We start from the raw sequence: 17892 nt of genomic DNA, 5'->3' as shown, positions 1-17892 counted from the left end.
CATCAGCAGTGGAGGAGTGTTCCTCTTTCTCCACATCCTCGCCAACACCTGCTGTCTCCTGAATTTTTAATCTTAGCCATTCTGACTGGTGTAAGGTGAAATCTCAGGGTTGTTTTCATTTGCATTTCCCTAATGACTAATGAAGTTGAGCATTTTTTAAGATGCTTCTCAGCCATCTGAAGTTCTTCAGGTGAAAATTCTTTGTTTAGCTCTGTGCCCCATTTTTTAATAGGGTTATTTGGTTTTCTGGGGTCTAACTTCTTGAGTTCTTTGTATATATTGGATATTAGCCCTCTATCTGATGTAGGGTTGGTGAAGAACTTTTCCCAATTTGTTGGTTGCCGATTTGTCCTTTTGATGGTGTCCTTTGCCTTACAGAAACTTTGTAATTTTATGAATTTGTCAATTCTTGATCTTATAGCATACGCTATTGGTGTTCTGTTCAGGAATTTTCCCCCTGTATCGATGTCCTCAAGGGTCTTCCCCAATTTCTTCTCTATTAGCTTCAGAGTGTCTGGCTTTATGTGGAGGTCCTTGATCCATTTGGAGTTGAGCTTAGTACAAGGAGATAAGGATGGATCAATTGGAATTCTTCTACAGGCTCACCTCCAGTTGAACCAGCACCATTTGTTGAAAAGGCTATCTTTTTTCCATTGGATATTTTCAGCACCTTTGTTGAGGATTAAGTGGCCATAGGTGTGTGGGTTCATTTCTGGATTTTCAATCCTATTCCATTGATCCGCCTGCCTGTTACTGTACTAATACCATGCAGTTTTTAACACTATTGCTCTGTAGTATTGCTTGAGGTCAGGGATACTGATTCCCCCAGAATTTTTTGTTGTTGAGAATAGTTTTAGCTATCCTGGGTTTTTTGTTATTCCAGATGAATTTAAGAATTGCTCTTTCTAGCTCTATGAAGAACTGAGTTGGGATTTTGATGGGTATTGCGTTGAATCTATATGTTGCTTTTTGCAAAATGGCCATTTTAACTATATTAATCCTGCCAATCCATGAGCATGGGAGGTTTTTCCATTTTTGAGGTCTTCTTCCATTTCTTTCTTCAGAGTCTTGAAGTTCTTTTTATACAGATATTTCACATGTTTAGTAAGAGTCACCCTCAGGTACTTTATATGGTTTGTGGCTATTGTGAAGGGTGTCATTTCCCTAATTTCTTTTTCAGCCTGCTTATCCTTTGAGTATAGGAAGGCTACTGATTTGCTTGAGTTGATTTTATAACCTGTCAGTGTGCTGAAGCTGTTTATCAGCTGTAGGAGTTCTCTAGTGGAGTTTTTTGGGTCACTTAGGTAGACTATCATGTCATCTGCAAATAATGATAGTTTGACTTCTTCCTTTCCAATTTGTATCCCTTTGACCTCCTTATGTTGTCTAATTGCCTGACCTAGTACCTCAAGTACAATATTGAAAAGATAAGGAGAAATGGGGCAGCCCTGTCTAGTCCCTGATTTTAGTGAGATTGCTTCAAGTTTCTCTCCATTTAGTTTGATGTTGGCTACCAGTTTGCTGTATATTGCTTTTACTATGTTTAGGTATGGGCCTTAAATTCCTGTTTTTTCCAAGACTTTAAGCATGAAAGGATGCTGAATTTTGTCAAATGCTTTTTCAGCATCCAATGAATACCAATGACCATGTGGTATTTTCTTTGAGTTTGTTTATTTAGTGTATTGATTTGATGGATTTCCGTATATTGAACCAACCCTGAATCCCTGGGATAAAGCCTACTTAATCATGGTGGATGCTCGTTTTGATGTGTTCTTGGATTTGGTCGGCAAGAATATTATTGAGTATTTTTGCATCAATGTTCATAAGGGAAATTGGTCTGAAGTTCTCTTTGTTGGATCTTTGTGTGGTTTTGGTATCAGCGTAATTGTGGCTTCGTAGAAGGAATTGGGTAGTGTTCCTTCTGTTTCTATTTTGTGGAATACTTTGAAGAGTATTGGTGTTAGGTCTTCTTTGAAGGTCTGATAGAATTCTGCACTGAAACCATCTGGTCCTGTGCTTGTTTTGGTTGGAAGACTTTCTATGACCCCCTTCTATTTCTTCAGGGGTTATGGGACTGTTTACATGATCTATTTGGTCCTGATTTAATTTTGGTATTTGGTATCTGTCAAGGAAATTGTCCATTTCCTCCAGATTCTCCAGTTGTGTTGAGTATAGGCTTTTGTAGTAGGATCTGATGATTTTTTGAATTTCCTCAGTTTCTGTTGTTATATCCCCCCTTTCCTTTCTAATTTTGTTAATTTGGGTACTTTCTCTGTGCCCTTTGGTCAGTCTGGCTAAGGGTTTATCTATCTTGTTGATTTTCTCAAAGAACCAGCTCCTGGATTCGTTGATTCTTTGTATGGTTCTCTTTGTTTCCACTTGATTGATTTCAGTCCTGAGTTTGATGATTTCCTGTCTTCTTTTCCTCCTGGGTGAAGTAGCTTCTTTTTGTTCTAGAGCTTTCATGTGTGCCATTAAACTGCTAGTGTATGCTCTCTCCCATTTCTTTTTGGAGGCATTCAGGGCTATGAGTTTTCTTCTTAGCACTGCTTTCATTGTGTTCCAAAGATTTGGGTATGTTGTGCCTTCATTTTCATTAAATTCTAAAAAGTCTCTGATTTCTTTCTTTATTTCTTCTTTGGCCAAGTTGTCATTGAGTAGAGTATTGTTCAGCCTCCATGTGTATGTGCGCTTTCTGTTGTTTTTGTTGCTATTGAAGGCCACCCTTATTCTATAGAGATCTGATAGGAGGCATGGGATTAGTTCGATCTTCTTATATTTGTTGAGGTCTGTCTTGTGACCAATCATATGGTTGATTTTGGAGAAGGCACCATGAGGTGTTGAGAAAAGGTATATTCTTTTGCTTTAGGGTGAAATGTTCTATAAATATCAGTCAAATCCAATTGGTCCAAAGCTTCAATTAGTTTTACTGTGTCTTTGTTTAGTTTCTGTTTTCCTGATCAGTCCATTGAGGAGAGTGGAGTGTTGAAGTCTTTCACAATTATGGTGTTAGGTTCAATGTGTGCTTTGAGCTTTAGGGTGCCCTTGCATTTGGCGCATAGATGTTCAGAATTGAAAGTTCTTCTTGGTGGATTTTTCCTTTGACCAGCAAGAAGTGTCCTTCCGTGTCTCTTTTGATGACTTAGGTTGAAAGTTAATTTTATCTGATATTAGAATGGCTACTCAAGCTTGTTTCCTGAGACCATTGGCTTGTAAAATTGTCTTCCTGTCTTTTACTCTACGGTAGTTTTTGTCTTTGACACTGAGGTATTTTTCCTGTATGCAGCAAAATGTAGGGTCCTATTTCCTTATCCAGTCTGTTAGTCTGTGTCTTTTTATTGGGGAATTGAGTCCATTGATGTTAAGAGATATTAAGGAATAGTGATTATTACTTCCTGTCATTTTTGATGTTATTTTTATATTTGAGTGGTTATCTTCTTTTGGGTTTGATGAAAGAAGGTTACTGTCTTGCTTTTTCCAGGGTATAGTTTCCCTCCTTGTATTGGAGTTTTCCTCCTATTATTCTTTGTAGAGCTGGGTTTGTGGAAAGATATTGTGTAAATTTGGTTTTGTCATGGAATATCTTGCTTTCTCCATCTATGGTGATTGAAAGTTTTGCTGGGTATAGTAGTCTTGGCTGACATTTGTGTTCTCTTAGAGTTTGCATGAGATCTTCCCAGGATCTTCTAGCTTTCATGGTCTCTGGTGAGAAGTCTGGTGTGATTCTGATAGGTATTCCTTTATATGTTACTTGGCTTTTTTCTCTTACTGCCTTTAATATTCTTTCTTTGTTTAGTACATTTTGGGTTTTGATTATTATGTGACGGGAGGTATTTCTGCTCAGGTCGAGTCTGTTTGGAGTTCTGTAGGCTTCTTGTATATTCATGGGCATCTCTCTTTAAGTTAGGGAAGTTTTCTTCCATAATTTTGTTGAAGATATTTGCTGGCCCTTTCAGTTGTAAATGTTCACTCTCATCTATACCTATAATCCTTAGGTTTGGTCTTCTCATTGTGTCCTGGATTTCCTTGATGTTCTAGGATACAAGGATTTTGCATTTTGCATTTTGCATTTTCTTTGACTGTTGAGTCAATGATTTCTATTGCATCTTCGGCATCTGAGATTCTTTCTTCCATGTCTTGTATTCTGTTGTTGATATTTGCATCTACGGCCCCTGATTTCTTCTCAAGGTTTTCTATCTCCAAAGTTGTCTCCCTTTGTGATTTCTTAGTTCTTTCTACTTCTGTTTTTAGATCCAGGATGGTTTTGCTCAGTTCCATCATTTGTCAGTTTGTGTTTTCCTTTAATTTTTAAAGAGATTTTTGTGTTTCCTCTTTCAGGACTTCTGCCAATTGACTCACTTTCTCCCGCATTTCTTTAAGTTTTTATTTTTTGCGTTTTTTCTTTATTGGCTTCTATCTCTTGAGCCTTATTCTCCTGAATTTCTTTAAGTGATTTTTGTGTTTCCGTTATATGAGTTTCTACCTTATTCATGTTCCCCTGTATTTCTTTAAGAGATTCATTTACGTCCTTTTTGTGTTCTTCTAGCAGCATCATGACTAGTGATTTTAAATCCAAATCTTGTTTTTCTGGAGTGTTGGCGTATCCAGAACTTGCTGGTGTTGGAGAGTTTGGTTCAGATGCTGCCATATTGTCTAGATTTCTGTTAGTAGAATCCCTACATTTGCCCTTTGCCATCTTTTTAGCTCTGGTGTTAGTTGGCCTTGTCTCTGGCTGATGTTTTAGCCTTTTGTGATGCTATAGGGCTATTTCTGCAACACTGGATGGCTGGGTTTCTCCTGTCACAGATTGCTGATGTGCTGCCCTCCTCTTGGGTGCCCTTGGAGCCCTAGTGTGCCTTGTCCCTGATTGTGTCTGTGAACCAAGTTGTGCTGATGGTGTATGCTGTGGGGACCTTTTCTGCAGGGATCAGCCAAGTTCTCTCTGCCAGGCAGCAGCACCCCCAACCAGGTTGGTGCACACAAGGCTAGCCTATCTGCTCAGGCCCTGAGTTTAGGCAAAAGCCTGGCTGGCTTAGGCCTGAGCAAAGTTCGCCTTGGGCTATGACTGTTAATTGGTTCTGTCAGGTAGCCAAGATGGTGGCGTGAGCATGCTCCCTGAAAGTGCTGGGAGAGTCTGCCCTGCTAACAACCTCCTGGCCGGGTTGGCACACAGATGGCCCAACGGACAGCCCAAGGCCTGGGTGCAGTCCAAGACCTGTTGGGCTTAGATCCCCGCTTATGCTAGCCTCAGGCTATGAGTGTTAGCCAGCTTTGCCTGCTAGAACTCTCTGGCATCCTGTAGCCAAAATGGTGGCGTGCACTCTGGGACAGACTGCCAGACAGATAACCGCCTTGCCAGGTTGGCACACGCATGGCCCCCCAAACAGCCCAGGGCCTGGGTGCAGTCCAACGCCTGTCGGGCTTAGACCCCTGAGATGTTGGCCTCGGGCTAAGTCTACGTACCTCGGGTTGTTGGTTCTCTCTGGTGTCTGAGAGCCAAGATGGTTGAGAGCCTCTTATAACTGACTGGTGGGAGGCAGAGTTCTGATGTGGCTTCAGAGCAGTGAAAGGAGCTGTAAATCTGCCACCACTTGCAGCCCAGCTGGCCAGCGATGATCAGTGGTAGTGGGTGCAGGGCCTGCCAGGACCCTGTCGCCTTGGTTCCAGTGCTGATGGCCCTTCCACTGGTGCTCCCACCACTGCCATCCCTGCCGCCACTGCCGCCCCATTGTACCTTTCTTTAGGTGCTTCTCAGCCACTTGAAATTCCTCAGTTGAGAATTCTCTGATTAATTTTGTGCCCCATTTTTAATAGTGTTATTTGGTTCTTTGGAGTCTAACTTCTTGAGTTCTTTATATACTGGAAATTAGTTTTCTATCAAATGTAAGATTGGTAAAGATCTTTTCCCAATCTGTTGGTTGCCTTTTTGTCCTGATGACAGTGTCCTTTGCTTTACAGATGCTTTTCAATTTCATGAGATTCCTTTTTTCTCTAGTTGATCTTAGATCCTGGGCCACTGGTGTTCAGTTCAGAAAAATTTCCCCTGTGCCTATTTTTGAGGCTTTTTCCAAATTTTTCTTCTATATCTGGTTTTATGTGGAGGTCTTTGATTCCTTGGACTTGAAATAAGAATGGATCAATTTGAATTCTTCTATATGAATACGTCCACTTAATCTAGCACCATGTGTTGAATATTCTCTCTTTTTTCTACTGGATAGTTTTAGCGTCTTTGTCAAAGGTCTAGTTACAGAAGGTGTGTGGGATTATTTCTTTGTCTTCAGTTCTATTCCATTGATCTACATGCTTGTCTCTGTACCAATACCATGCAGTTTTTTATCACTATTGCTTTGTAGTAGAGCTTAAGGTCAGGGATGGCAGTTCTCCCAGATGTTCTCTTATTGTTGAGAATTGTTTTCATTATCTGGGTTGTTGCTGTTGTTGTTGTTTCAAATTAATTCGAGGATTATTTTTTCTACCTCTGTGAAGAAATGAGTTGGAATTTTGATGGGGATTATATTAAATCCATAGATTGCTTTTGGTAAGATGGCCATTTTTACTATGTTAATCCTGCTGATCCATGATCATGGGAGACCTTCCTATCTTCTGAGGTCTTCTTCAATTTCTTTTTTTCAGAGACTTGAAATAGTAATGGGTATTATGTATCTTTTTTTTTGTCAAAAGAATACAATTTGCTTTTTGAGTTAACAACTTGTCACACTTAACATTGTCTTTAGTCTCAGATAAGACTGGTCTTCTAATGAGTCTTAAGACTGAATGCCTATGGGTAATTTTGAAAGAGGAATAAATGTATTTGGAATTATGATATGATAAAAAAATTGTGGGGGCCAGAGATGACAATTTGGTTGTTTGAAAGAAAATCACTCCCACGGGCTCATAGATTAAATCCTTGGTCCCAAGCTGGTAGAACAGCTTGTGGACAATAATGAAATGTGACAATGAGTTACATGCAGTGACACAAGCCTTTAATACCATTACTTGAATTGTAGCTGGAGGAGAATCCCTGTGAGTGCAAGGCTATCCTCCTCTATATAGGAAGTTCTAGGACAGATATAGCTATATAAAAAGGCCCTGGGACCCTGGAGAGAGAGAGGCTGGGAAAGAAATTTGTGTGGTCTTCCTTGTTGAAAGAAGAGATTGTGGGAGGGCTTTGAGGATTAAAAAGCCCAAGTCACACCATTCCTGCTGAATCTCAATCTCTCTCTCTCTCTCTCTCTCTCTCTCTCTCTCTCTCTCTCTCTCTCTCTCTCTCTCTCCAAACTGTTGATCTGTATATAAGCTCTTAGATACTACTCCATCAATATATCTATATACCTGCTGCCTTGCTTCCAACAAATCATCATTGATCATTGATTTACTCCCTAAAACTGTATTCTTATATTATTTATCAATTAATTCTTGTATCATTTTGTTTTGTTTTTCAGTTTTTATTCTCACATATATTACTTCCTGACTACAGTTTCCCATCCTTTCTCTGCTCCTAGTCCCTCTCCCCACTTTCCCTCTACCCTAGACCTCTTTATTTCCTCAGAAAAAAAAGTAGGTCTCCTAGGTATATCTGCCAAACATGATATAACAAGTTACAATAAGACTAAGCATGTACCCTCATATCAAGGCTGAATGAGGCAATCCAATAGGAGGAAAAGATCCAAAATGCAAACAAAAGAGTCAGAGATAGTCCCTGCTCCCACTGTTAGGAGTCTCACAAGTACACCAAGCTACACAACCATAACATATATGCAGAAGACATATGTCAGCCACATACATGCTCCCTGATTGTCAGGGAACATCCAATCCCACAACACCCAGAGGAAGCTTAACTCCCAGGTACTCTTTTTTAAATTAGATATATACTTTATTTACATTTAAAATGATTTCCCTTACTTACTCAGAATCACAGAATCTCAGGAACTTGGTCACACCTAGATTTCAGGATCCCTGAGGCAGCTTGACTCCCATGAGCTCTGATACACCCAGGATCACAGGATCATAGAATTACAAGATCACAGAGACAGCTGGACTCTGAGGAGTTCTGACACAACAAGGATCATGGTAGGAACAGGCTCCAGTTAGAGACCCCGAAGGCAGGTAGCACTAGAGGTAACCAGATGGAAAGAGGCACTCACAAGAATATAAACAACAGAAACCAAGGTTACTGGGCATCATCAGAACCCAGGTCTACTGCCATATCAAGTCTTAGATGCCCCATCACACTGGAAAAGCAAGACTCTCATTTAAAATCACATCTCATGATGATAAGAGAGGACATTAAGAATGATAAGTAACTCACAAAAAAGAATAAAGGAGAACCCAGGTAAACAGGTAAATGCTCTTAAAGAGGAAACACAAAAATCCTTTAAAGAATTAGAGGAAAACACAGCCAAACAGGTGAAGGAATTGAACAAAAACATCCAGTTTCTAAAAATGGAAATAGAAACAATAAAGAAATCACAAAGGGAGACAACATTGGAGATTTAAAAAACCTTGGAAAGAGATCAATAGTCACAGATGTAAGCATCACCATCAGAATACAAGAGATAGAAGAGAGAATCCCAGCCATGGAAGATACAGTAGTAGACACTGACACAACAGTCAAAGAAAATACAAAGTGCAAGAAGTTCCTAAACCAAAACATCCAAGAAATACAGGACACAATGAGAAGACCAAACCTAAGGATAATAGGTATAGAAGAGTGCATAGATCCCAACATAAAGGGCCAGTAAACATCGTCAACAAAACCATAGAAAAAACTTCTCTAACTTAAGGAAAGAGATGCTAATGATCTGAGAAGAAGCCTACAGAACTCCAATAGACTGGACAAGAAAAGACATTCCTCCTGTCAAATAATAATCAAAAACACCAAATGCACAAAAGAAAGAAAGAATATTAAAAGCAGTTAAGGGGTCAGGTGGCGGCGGTGGCGGTGGCTGCAGCTGTGCATGCCTTTAATCCCAGCGCTTGGGAGGCAGAGGCAGAAAAACCAAAAAGAAAAAAAAAAAGCAGTAAGGGAAAAAGATCAAGTAATATATAAAGGCAGACCTACCAGAATTACACCAGTCTTCTCAACAGAGACTATGAAAGCTAGAAGATCCTGGGCCGATGTTATATATACTCGAAGAGAACACAAATGTCATTCCAGGCTACTATACCCAACAAAATTCTCAATTACCATAGATAGAGAAACCAAGATTTTCCATGACAAAACTAAATTTACACAATATCTTTCAACAAATCCAGCCCTACAAAAAAAATAATAATAGATGGAAAACTCCAACACCAGGAAGGAAACTGCAATAAAGTAATCTTCTTTCGACAAGCCCAAAAGAAGATAGCCACATAAACATAATTCCACCTCTAACACCAACAACAAAATAATAGGAAGCAACAATCACTTTTCCTTAATATCTATTAACATTAATGGACTTAATTCACCCAAAAAGACATAGACTAGCAGAATGGATGACTAAACAGGACCTAGCATTTTGCTGCATGCAGTAAATGCACCCCAGTGACAAAGACAGACACTACCTCAGAGTAAAAGGCTGGAAAAGTCATTCCAAGCAAACTGTCTCAAGAAACAAGCTGGAGTAGCCATTCTAATATTGAATAAAATTGGCCTTCAACCAAAAGTTATCAGAAAAGATAAGGAAGGACACTTCATACTGATCAAAAGAAAAAATGTACCAAGATAAACTCAATTATGAACATCTACGCTTTAAAAGCAAGAGCACCCACATTCATAAAGGAAACTTTATTAAAGTTCAAAACACACATTACATCTCACATAATAATAGTAGCATACTTCAACACACCACTCTCTCCAGTGGACAAATCATGGAAACAGGAACTAAAACGAGAAACAGTGAAACTAACAGAAGTTATGAACCAAATGGATTTAACAGATATCTAGAGAACATTTCATCCTAAAACAATATATATATATATATATATATATATATATATATATATATATATATATATATATATACACTTTCTTCTCAGCACCTCATATTACCTTCTCCAAAATTTACCATATAATTGGACACAAAATGGGCCTCAACAGATGCAAGAAGATTCAAAAAATCCCATGCATCATAACAGATCACCACAAACTAAGGCTGGTCTTCAATAACAACAAAAACAATGGAAAGCCCACAAATACATGGAATCTGAACAAAACTCTACTCAATGATAACTTGGTCAAGGAAGAAAGAAAAAAGAAGTAAAAGACTTTTTAGAATTTAATGAAAATATAGGTACATCATATCAAAACTTACTGGACACAATGAAAGCAGTGCTAAGAGAAAAAGTATAGCTCTGAGTGCCTCAAAAAAGAAACCAGAGAGATCCTATACTAGCATCTTGACAGAACACTTGGAAGCTCTAGAACACAAAGAAGCAAAGAAATCCAAGATGAGTAGATGGCAAGAAATAATCAAACTCAGGATTAATGTCAACCAAGTATAAACAAAAAGAATCAACCAACCCAGGAGCTGGTTCTTTGAGAAAATCTATAAGATAGATAAACCCTTAGCCAGACTAACCAGATGGCACAGAGACTGTATTCAAATTAATAAAATCGGAATTGAAAAGGGAAACTTAACAATGGAAAATGAGGAAATTCAAAAAATCTTTAGATCCTACCACACAAGCATACACTCAACAAAACTGGAAAATCCAGAAGAAATGGACAATTTTATGGACAGATACCATATGTCAAAGTTAAATCAGGATCAGATAAACCATCTAAACAATCCCATAACTACTAAAGAAATAAAAGAAGTAAAAGCAGTCATTCAAAGTCTCCCAACCAAAGAAAAGTACAGGACCATATGGCTTTACAGCAGAATTTGATCAGACCTTCAAAGAAGATTTAATAACAAAACTCTTCAAACTATTCTACAAAATGGAAACAGAAGGAACACTACCCAATATAAACATAATTAAGTATAATTATGCTTATATACTTAAACCACACAAAGGCCCAACAAAGAAAGAGAACTTTAGAATAATTTTCCTTAGTAATATACATGCAAAAATATTCAATAAAAATTTCAAAAACCTAATCCAAGAACACATCAAACAATCATCCATCAAGATCGAGTAGGCTTCAACCCAGGGATGAAAGTATGGTACAATGTATGGAAATCCAACAAAGTAATCTACTATATAAACAAACTCAAAGAAAAAAACTCATTTCTCACTAGAGAATCATTTGATATGTGAATTGTGTCTTGGGTATTCCAAGTTTCTGGGTTAATATCCACTTATCAGTAAGTGCATACCATGTGTGTTCTTTTGTGATTGGTTACCTCACTTAGGATGATCTTTTCCAGTTCCATCCATTTGCCTAAGAATTTCATGAATTCATTGTTTATAATCGCTGAGTAGTATTCTATTGTGTAAATACACCACATTTTCTGTACTCATTCCTCTGTTGAGGGACATCTGGGTACTTTGAAGCTTCTGGCTATTGTAAATAGGGTTGCTATGGACATAGTGGAACATGTATCCTTATTACATGTTGGAGAATCCTCTGGGTATATGCCCAGGAGTAGTATAACAGAATCCTCCAGTAATATTATACCCAGTTTTCTGAGAAACCACCAAACTGATTTCCTGAGTGATTGTACCAACTTGCAATCCTACCAGCAATGGAGAAGTGGTCCTCTTTCTCCACATCCTCACCAGCACCTTCTGTCTCCTGAGTTTTTAATCTTAGTCATTCTGACTGGTATGAAGTAAAATCCCAGGGTTGTTTTGATTTGCATTTCCCTGATGATTAAGAATGCTGAACATTTCTTTAGGTGCTTCTCAGACATTTAATATTCCTCAGGTGAAAATTCTTTGTTAGCTCTGGATCCCATTTTTAATAGGACTATTTGGTTCTCTAGAGTCTAACTTCTTGAGTTCTTTGTATATATTGGATATTAGCCCTCTGTTGGATGTAGGGTTGATAAAGATCTTTTCCCAATTTGTTGGTTGCTGTTTTATTCAATTGACAGTGTCTCTTACCTTACAGAAATTTTGTAATTTTATGAGGTCCCATATGTCAATTCTTGATCTTAGAGTATAAGCTATTAGTGTTCTGTTCAGGAAATTTCCCCCTGTGCCCATGTGCTCAAGGGTCTTCCCCAGTTTCTTTTCTGTTAGTTTCATTGTGCCTGGTTTTATGTGGAGTTCCTTGATCCACTTGGACTTGGAGATAAGAATGGATCAATTTGCATTTTTCTGCAAGGCATAGCTTTTTAAATAACTGGAAGGCATGAGTCTATCCAGCTTTCTTACAGACAGCTGTTAGCTGCTTTTCCTACAGTATGGATTTCAGTGGATTCCAAAGAGCTAATACAGCTAAAAGATTTATCAATTTTGTAAACTAAAAAGTATCATGTAAACTTTAGGGAGTCCAGACAGTCATAAGACTTGGATTCAGTTCTCACAGGTCAAATGGACTCTAGATAGGCACAGCCTGTCTCCCCATCTGCCTCTTCCTGGGGGCACTATCTTTCTCTCTACCCTGGTCTTGGAACTCCTTCTTTTCCCAAATTACCAGAATTGTGAACCTGAGAGTTCAAAATGTAAGATTTTCCTTTAAATTCCTAAACTTTAACTTCTGTACCCAGACATTATCTGTCACAACAGTTTTCCACTTGACCTATAGACTTTATCCAGAAATCTGTGTGAAGTACAAATTGCTTCAAATTGCTTTGAACCCTGTATTTGCTGAAAGCTGAGGTGAGCAAGTCCAGTTGATGTGATTTCTCTGTATTTCTTCATCTTGATCATTGAACCAGATGTTTTTGATGAATGCTTGATTGCCAGAATCCTCTCCCAGACTTTGACTAGAAATCCAGCCTTCCTGGGCCCTGGCAATTTCAGTAGTAAATAGCCACAGAAGAGAGTTTATTACACTTTATCAGTGAAATGATGGAATATCAGTTCATAAGGAAACTCACTTAGGCATAAGGGACAAAATGACTCCCTATAGTGCTTATTGGTACTTAACAAGAAATGTAACTGTTAAATGCAAATAGACCCAGACCTATCAATAATATTTTACAATTCAGAAACTTGCATAGATGGGTTCTTGCCACAAAGGAATCATTCTATTCCATTTTGCATCAGCAATTGTTTCACCTTCCCCTGGCATAAGAATGCCAGGTACACATTTTGGACCAGGAGTGTGTTGCAGAAAAAAAACTACCATCATTATTACCAGCTTTATTTATGTTCCCTTTCTCTGTTTTCTCTGTGTGACCCTCTATGACCCCCTATCACTGTCCTCGTGATCTCAAAGTGCTGTCTGTCTGTCTGTCCGTCTGTCTGTCTACCTGTGTACACATCCACTTCTCTAATTTTATTCTTTCCCCAGGTCCTCACTCCCTTCTCCTCCATCATTGGAGTTTTTTTGTATGAGATATTTTGCATGCTCAATGTTTTTCAGAGATTCATCTTGGTAGATCCTGCCAAAGATAACACTGGCTGTATTATATTTCATAGCAACCATGCAATACTGTCGATGTTGGACTCTCATGAAATCCTTGCCAATGAAATTAGTTTAAAAGCTTTGAATTTGGCCACTGGAAGATTTCTAGGACAAGGGCAGGAACCAGGCATATTCTCTGCAAAAAAATCACAAGAATGGTCACTATCCCAGTTGCTAATATTATTCCCTTCTGTAACCTCTTGAGCTGAGGTTCCATAGTCATCATTGTGGTCAGCACTGTTGTTTTCCAAGCTTAAATAGAAGCAAATACTAAGTGGATCTTAGTAGATGTGATGTAGTACATTCTAGTCCAAAGTATCCACATTTTCCATATTTCTACAAAAACTTGTATAGCCAGCCCTATAACAGAAATACAACACCCTCTGCTACCAATTTTTGTCTTTGTTAAGGTTCTATCCCTGTTAAGAGACACCAGAACAAACACAACTTATATTTTATTATTATTTTCTATATTATATGTTTACATTCCAAATGAGTTTCCCTTTCCCCGTTCCACCCTCCCCATACTTCCCATAAGCCCTCTTCCCCCCCCCCCACCCGCTCAGTCCCTAATCAACCCCCTCCCACTTCTCTGTCCTGGCAATCCCCTACAATGCTGCATCAAGCCTTTCCAGGACCAGGGCCCTTTCCTTCCTTCTTCTTGGGAATGATTTGATATGTGAGTTGTGTCTTGGGTATTCGGAGCTTCTGGGCTAATATCCACTTATCAGTGACTGCATTCCATGTGTATTCTTTTGTGATTGAGCTACCTCACTTAGGATATTTTCCAGTTCCAACCATTTGTCTAAGAATTTCATGAATTCATTGTTTTTGATTGCTGAGTAGTATTCCATTGTGTAAATATACCACATTTTCTGTACCCATTCCTCCATTGAGGGACATCTGGGTTCTTTCCAGCTTCTGGCTATTATAAATAAGGCTGTTATGAACATAGTGAAGCATGTGTCCTTATCGCATGCTGGGGCATCCTCTGGGTATATGCCCAGGAGTGGTATAGCAGGGTCCACCGGAGGTGTCATGCCCAGTTTTCTGAGGAACCGCCAGAATCATTTCCAGAATGGTTGTACCATCTTGCAATCCCACCAGCAATGGAGGAGTGTTCCTCTTTCTCCACATACTTGCCAACACTGCTGTTTCCTGAGTTTTTAATCTTAGTCATTCTGACTGGTGTGAGGTGAAATCTCAGGGTTGTTTTGATTTGCATTTCCCTAATGACTAATGATGTTGAACATTTTTTAGGTGCTTCTCAGACATTCGATATTCCTCAGGTGAAAAATCCTTTGTTTAGCTCTGTACCCCATTTTTAAATAGGGTTATTTGATTCTCTGGGGTCTAACTTGTTGAGTTCTTTGTTTTGTTTGTTTGTTTGTCTGTTTGTTTGTTTTGGTTTTTTGGATTTTGTTTTTTCGAGACAGGGCTATAAGTTTTCCTCTTAGCACTGCTTTCATTGTGTCACATAAATTTAGGTATGTTTTGCCTTCAATTTCATTAAATTCTAAAAACTCTTTGATTTCTTTCTTTATTTCTTCCTTCACCGTGGCATCATTGAGTAGAGCATTGTTCAGGTTCCATGTGTATGTGGGCTTTCTGTTGTTTTTGTTGTGACTGAAGACAACTCTTACTCCATAGTGATCTGATAGGAGGTATGGGATTAGTTTGATCTTCTTATATTTGTTTCGGGTCTGTCTTGTGACCAATTATATGATAGATTTTGGAGAAGGTACCATGAGGTGCTGAGAAGAAGGTATATTCTTTTGCTTTAGGATGAAATGTTTTATATATATATATATATATGTGTGTGTGTGTGTGTGTGTGTGTGTGTGTGTGTGTGTGTGTGTGTGTGTGTTAAATCCAATCGGCCCAAAACTTCACTTAGTTTCATTGTGTCCCTGTTTATTTTCTGTTTTCCTGATCAGTCCATTGAGGAGAGTGGAGTGTTGAAGTCACTCACAATTATTGTGTTAGGTGCAATGTGTGCTTTGAGTTTTAGTAAAGTTTCTTTTATGAATGAGGGTGCCCTTGCATTTGGAGCATAGATGTTCAGAATTGAGAGTTCTTCTTGGTGGATTTTTCCTTTGACCAGCAAGAAGTGTCTTTCTGTGTCTATTTTGATGATTTTAAGTTGAAAGTCTGTTTTATCTGATATTAGAATGGCTACTCAGGCTTATTTCCTGAGACCATTTGTTTGTAAAATTGTCTTCCAGACTTTTACTCTAAGGTAGTGTTTGTTTTTGACATTGAGGGTCCTGTTTACATATCCAGTCTGTTAGTCTATATCTTTTTATTGGGAAATTGAGTCCACTGATGTTAAGAGATATTAAGAAATAGTGATTATTACTTCTTGTCATTTTTGATGTTATTTTTATATTTGAGTGTTTATCTTCTTTTGGGTTTGATGAAAGGTTACTATCTTGCTTTTTCCAGGGTGTAGTTTCTCTCTTTGTATTGCAGTTTTCCACTTATTATTCTTTGTAGGACTGGATTTGTGGAAAGATATTGTGTAAATTTGGTTTTGTCATGGAATATCTTGGTTTCTCCATTTATGGTGATTGAGAGTTTTGCTGGGTATAGTAGTCTTGGCTGGCATTTGTGTTCTCTTAGAGTCTGCATGAGGTCTGCCCAGGATCTTTTAGCTTTCATGGTCTCTGGTGAGATGTCTGATGTAATTCTAATAAGTCTTCCTTTATATGTTACTTGGCCTTTTTCTCTTACTGCCTTTAATATTCTTTCTTTGTTTAGTACATTTGGGGTTTTGATTATTATGTGATGGGAGGTATTTCTGTTCTGGTCCAGTCTGTTTGGAGTTCTGTAGGCTTCTTGTATATTCATGGGCATCTATCTCTCTCTTTAGGTTAGGGAAGTTTTCTTCCATAATTTTGTTGAAGATATTTGTTGGCCCTTTAAGTTGTAAATCTTCACTCTCATCTATACCTATAATCCTTATGTTTAGTCTTCTCATTGTGTCCTGGATTTCCTGGATTTTTTGGGTTACAAGCTTCTTGCATTTTGCATTTTTTGAGTCAATATTTTCTGTGGTATCTTCGGCATCTGAGATTCTTTCTTCTATCTCTTGTATTCTGTTGTTATTTGTATCTATGGCCCCTGATTTCTTCCCAAGGTTTTCTATCTCCAACGTTGTCTTCCTTTGTGATTTCTTAGGTGTTTCTACTTATGTTTTTAGATCCTGGATGGCTTTGTTAAATTCCTTCACTTGTTTGTTTGTGTTTTCCTGTAATTCTTTAAGAGATTTTTGTGTTTCCTCTTTCATGACTTCTGCCTGTTGACCCCAGTTCTCCTTTATTTCTTTAATTGATTTTTGCATTTCCTCATTATTGGCTTCTATATGTTGACACATACTCTCCTGAATTTCTTTAAATGATTTTTGTGTTTCCCTTGTTAGGGCTTCTACATTTTGATCAATTTTCTCCTGTATTTCTTTTTCTTTTATTTATTTATTTATTTTTTTTTTGTATTTTGTATTTTATTGTAAGAGATTTTGGTGTCACATCCAGAACACCTTTGCCATATCTGGCCACCAATTTTTATTTTATTTTATTTTATTTTATTTTATTTTATTTTATTTTATTTTATTTTTTAATTTTTTCTTAATTTCAACATTTTATTTCCACAAGTATTTTTTTATTTTTTTATTCGATATATTTTTTATTTACATTTCAAATGATTTTCCCTTTTCTGGCCCCCCACTCCTTGAAAGTCCCATAAATCCCCTTCCCTCCCCCTGTTCTCCCACCCACCCCTTCCCACTTCCCTGTTCTGGTTTTGCCCTATACTGCTACACTGAGTCTTTCCAGAACAAGACTCCTCCATTCTTCTTGTACCTCATTTGATGTGTGGATTATGTTTTCAGTATTCCAGTATTCTAGGTTAATATCCACTTATTAGTGATTGCATACCATGATTGATATTTTGAGACTGGGTTACCTCATGTAGTATGATGTTCTCCAGCTCCATCCATTTACCTAAGAATTTCATTAATTCATTGTTTCTAATAGCTGAATAGTACTCCATTGTGTATATATACCACATTTTTTGCATTCATTCTTCTGTTGAGGGATACCTGGGTTCTTTCCAGCTTCTGGCTATTATAAATAGGGCTGCTATGAACATAGTAGAGCATGTATCCTTATTACATGGTGGGGAATCCTCTGGGTATATGCCCAGGATCTTCCGGAAGTGAGGTGCCCAGTTTTCTGGGGAACTGCCAGACTGATTTTCAGAGTGGTTGTACCAATTTGCAACCCCACCAGCAGTGGAGGAGTGTTCCTCTTTCTCCACACCCTCTCCAACACCTGCTGTCTCCTGAATTTTTAATCTTAGCCATTCTGACTGGTGTAAGGTGAAATCTC

Source organism: Apodemus sylvaticus, chromosome 1 (genome assembly GCF_947179515.1).
Source record: "Apodemus sylvaticus chromosome 1, mApoSyl1.1, whole genome shotgun sequence".
In the NCBI taxonomy this organism is placed as follows: domain Eukaryota; kingdom Metazoa; phylum Chordata; class Mammalia; order Rodentia; family Muridae; genus Apodemus; species Apodemus sylvaticus.
Note: the sequence above shows the minus strand (reverse complement) of the source record.